Consider the following 4,497-nt stretch of genomic DNA (forward strand, 5'->3'; position numbering starts at 1 on the left):
GATGGGTTAAAATGAAGATTTTTCCTGTAATGATTTATTTCAGATCTTTAATTACACCAGATCAGTATCTGTTGATTAAAAAAATTATATCTATCAGTATATTCACACCTCATAATATTATCATTTTTGGTTATAACATTTTTGCTCCACATTACCGTTATAGCATTTCCACTTCACACTAAGAGTTAACCTCTAAGTGTCTTAGGGAAGGAGGGATCTTCTGAGGTATCTTTGTTAACACCTTTTAAAACTTTGTCAAAATCTGATTTGTCTTAATTTGTCAACAACAGTTAATAAAAAACAGAGATCACTTCCTGGTCTAGTCAGTTCTCCGCTGCCTCCTGGTTTGGCCGACCAGGTGAGCCTCCTGGTTTGGCCGACCAGGTGAGCAAGCACTTGGAACCATCTTCTCTTTTGACTCAAACTCAATGCCTCTCTGCAACACTTGCGAGTGTATCAGATGCAAAATAGATATGCCAGCTTCCTGATGTCACCTGGGAGGTACCTCAGAGCAGACGGGTCGTACTCGGGGCTTAACTATGGATTCCGTTACCCAGAGGTCCACTCTACCGGCAGTGTCCATACCAGTATCTTGACCCCTGGATCGCACGAGGGCCTCCAACATAAAGGGTTCGTAGATCTTCACACTGGTGTAGGATGGTTTTCTGAATAATCTCTAGCTTATTAAACCATACAGTGAAACTGATTTTACAATTTTACCAATGTTTTTCTTGTGAATTTCCCGATACGTTTGATGTGTCATATAACCCTCTTCGTATTGAAAACATAAAAGTTGGATCCAAGATGGCCAACTTCTAAATGGCCACCATGGTCACCACCCGTCTTGAAAAGTTTGCCCCCTCACATATACTAATATGCCACAAACAGGATGTTAATACCACCAACCATTCCCATTTTATTAAAGAGCAAGTAACGTCTAAATTAACTTTTTTTTGCTGATGAACTGTATAACTGAGTGTCTAATAGTGTTTTAAATGTGTGCATTCTTTATTTTAGCATTTTGGTGCATTTTCTTTAAAAATTAAAAATTCTGTCTAAAAACCACAGTAATGCGCCACCTTCAGCTGAAAACATAGAATTTGAGTCATTTTGAATAAATTTTAGCCAATGGCTAAAGAGTAAAGTACTACGTAAACCAGTAGAGTACTACGTAGCAGCTCCGTGCCAAAGTTATAAAAGCAACGAGCGTCTCGGCCACGCCCTGTGGCGAGTGGGAGTTGGATTTGCAAGCGAGTGTAGGAGGTCAGCGGTAGTTCAGCATTAGCATATAGCATTAGCATATCCTAGTCTTTAGCATATCTTTTAGTGTTATAAATACTTATTTAGTGTTAGCTTGGCTGTTGTATATTATAGTTTAGTTAGTGTTTGGCTGTTAGTGTAATTGGGAAAGTATTTCGGGTTTAGTGTTCCATATCGTCTTAGTATTGGTGAGTAGGTGTAGTGTAGTATGGTTGCGGTGACTCTGTGGGCATTTTACCCGCGATTCTGCACGTCTCCGTTTGAAGAGGGAGGCTGTGCCCACCGTGGCTCTTCCGCGATTTAGATGCAGCCCACCGACTCTGCTCCCCCACCACGGCGGGCTCCAGTCTGAGGTGAGTCAGCTAAATAAACGTTTTAACATCTTCTAAAGACAATTCCCTACCTAAATGCAAAGTCTGAGAGACGTGGTTCACTTCCTTTAGCTAGTCAGTCGGCAATTCTGCAACAGTGACTCTAACTGACGCAGCACTTGTTGACAACATTACAGCGTGAAATCCAGCTTGTGACCCGGTTCTGTGAGGAATTCTGTTCAGGAGGTCGCATTTCAGGCTCTCCACATCATATGTGACTGACTTTTACGTTATAACAACGATCACACACTAGGAATGTTATAAAGCGCCTATATAGGAGATTCTTTTGTATATTATCTGACTATAAACTCCAACAACAATGTGCTTCTATTTTATTTTCCAGGCTAAATCTACCCAAGACACTGGCTGTCAGACTGATTTAGCTGCATGAATGTACTTGTCCAGGCTGATGTGAAACCTTCCCTGTAGCAAAGGTGAATTATTTTTAATAATCTTCTATGCAAACATTTTATTATCACCTTCTAGTTTTAATTTGTTTTACAGATTATTTTTACACGTGATTTTATGCTCTTTTAAACATTTATAAATGTGCTGCTTCTTTGTTTTTACATAGCCAGCCAGAATGGAGTTCACAGCCGCAGTGTGTCTGGTGACCCACGGGGACCATGATGAAAATTCATCTTCCAGAAGGTCCCAGAGCGTCCAGACCCCCTGAAAAGACCAAGGTGTGAGGTGTCTGCTGTTGATTCCAGCTTCCACCTCAGTGACAGTGCAAGCTCAGTGAACTGTTCAAGGTAAAAAAAAAATTAAAACATTTCAGAATTTTTAAGATATTAACAATTAAATAAGTATGTGATTACATCATGACGGAGGCTACTGATTCTGCCCGTGACACTTGGTGGTGACGTGTAAGCTGATTCTCCTGGAAAATAACTTTTACATTAAATATTTTGTTTTTGCTATCAAAAGTAAATTAACTAATAACCTGCATTATTGCAGGACATTCAGCAAAATATGGACTCTACACCATGAGGCATGCACACATTAATATTCTATAAGAGCACATAAGGTGAGCAACACCACATATTGTACACTGTCCTGAATTTGTTTTCTTTCTGCATCTCATTAGCCTGGCTGATCACCTGATAACTCCTGTCATCTGGTTATGACAGCATGAGGATGTCCTCACACACCTGTAACCTATCAGCTCATCTGGCAGAATAGAGAGAGAAGAGACAACACCACATCTCCTGTTCCTGGAAAGCCTTCAGCCTTCCTTCGATGACTGAGAACCTCCATCAGCTCTGTCTCCTGTCTGCCTACAATTATTATAATAAATATTGTGTTTGACAAGTTTTTTGTGCTGCCAAATATCTCATTTAGATTCCAGTTTTGATATTTTAATGGATATTTATAAATTACATTGAATATCACATTTTTGTTGCATGTTTAACTAGCTATTGTGATTAATTAAACTAGCACCTCACTGTTAAAAGCTCGTTCTAATTTCAAGCATGTTTAAGTATTTATGGACATGAACAAAAACAGGAAATATATAAATTGAGATTTATTTAATTAATATAACAAATAAGGGGGAAAGAGTCATTGAAAGGCACATTCTTCTGGAAGTTCCTGATCCTGAGGACACCAGCAGAGGAGACCAGCTGCAGACACCAGAGGACCTAGAACCGAGAGAGCAGCTGTTATTAGTAAATAAATAAAGAAATCAGGGCAGTTTTAGTGGGCTGAACACATTACAGAATAATTTTCTCATGGGGTATTTTCATAACTTTATATGCAGCAGACTGTACCTTGAGCCCAGGGCTACCGGAGAGCTATCCAGCATGTTTCAGTGGATTTTCCTGCTTTAACAGGTTAGATTAGCTGTTAAGCAGCTCAGCTATTTGTTGCTGATTAAAACCAGGTGTGCTGAAGCAGATAAACCTCTAAAACATGCTGAATACTAGCTTTTTGGGGCCGTGGAGACAAACCCTGCAGCTAATCCAATGCTATGGCTAACGGCTACTTACCTTTCAGAGGTGATTCTGTTGGGTCGGTTCTGGGAGTTTCAGGCAACTCACAAGCTCAAAACAATAAGACTCAGGTCCGCTTGTCTCCTCCAAATAGACTTGGTCCCTTTCTTCTCGAGTGTCTGTAAGGAGGGGGAGAAACGTCCTCCACTTCTATCAACTGCTCAGAGTGAAGGGAGCTAGCTTCGTCTAGTTAGCCATCGTCTTCGTCACTGCCGCGGCTCCGCCCTCTCGGTCCTCCAGGCAACGCCTACTAATGTTGCATTTTTTAAAATTGATACGTGGGTGGAGAAGGACTCCGAGGCTCAATTGACCCGCTCTTTAAGGTGTATCCATATAAATGGCCCAGCCTGTACATTAATGAGTAAAAAAAAAAATGAATGTAATTTATTTTAGCAAATAGCTGCAACATAACAAAGAGTGAAAATTTGACATGAGTTTGAATGCTTTCCGTACTCACTGTACACCGTTGGTTGTTATGATAAAATATTTCAGGTAAGTACAGGTCCTTCTCAAAAAATTAGCATATTGAGATGAAGTTAATCATTTTCTGTAATGTACTGATAAACATTAGACTTTCATATATATTAGATTCATTACACACAACTGAAGTAATTCAAGCCTTTTATTGTTTCTAATATTGATGATTTTGGCGTACAGCTCATGAAAACCCAAAATTACTATCTCAAAAAATTAGCAAATTATGAAAAGGTTCTCTAAACGAGCTATTAACCTAATCATCTGCATCAACTAATTAACTCTAAACACCTGCAAAAGATTCCCGAGGCTTTTAAAAACTCCCAGCCTGGTTCATTACTCAAAACCGCAACTGTAAGACTGTCGACCTGACTGCTGTCCAGAAGGCCATCATTGAC

General features: G+C 39.7%; 2 long non-coding RNA genes across 2 annotated transcripts; one reads left to right on the top strand and one right to left on the bottom strand.

Annotated features, from left to right (window-relative positions):
- Positions 1-972: 972 nt before the first annotated feature.
- On the top strand, positions 973-2,945 carry LOC139070576 (uncharacterized). The gene is made up of 4 exons (XR_011521069.1): positions 973-1,613; positions 1,975-2,065; positions 2,206-2,386; positions 2,722-2,945. It is a non-coding gene; the product is annotated as an uncharacterized lncRNA (long non-coding RNA).
- Positions 2,946-3,144: 199 nt separating this feature from the next.
- Positions 3,145-3,942, bottom strand: LOC139070577 (uncharacterized). The gene is made up of 2 exons (XR_011521070.1): positions 3,623-3,942; positions 3,145-3,274 (listed from the first exon to the last, which is right to left on the bottom strand). It is a non-coding gene; the product is annotated as an uncharacterized lncRNA (long non-coding RNA).
- Positions 3,943-4,497: the final 555 nt, after the last annotated feature.

This window comes from Nothobranchius furzeri, chromosome 7 (assembly GCF_043380555.1).
Source record: "Nothobranchius furzeri strain GRZ-AD chromosome 7, NfurGRZ-RIMD1, whole genome shotgun sequence".
Taxonomy (NCBI): Eukaryota; Metazoa; Chordata; class Actinopteri; order Cyprinodontiformes; family Nothobranchiidae; genus Nothobranchius; species Nothobranchius furzeri.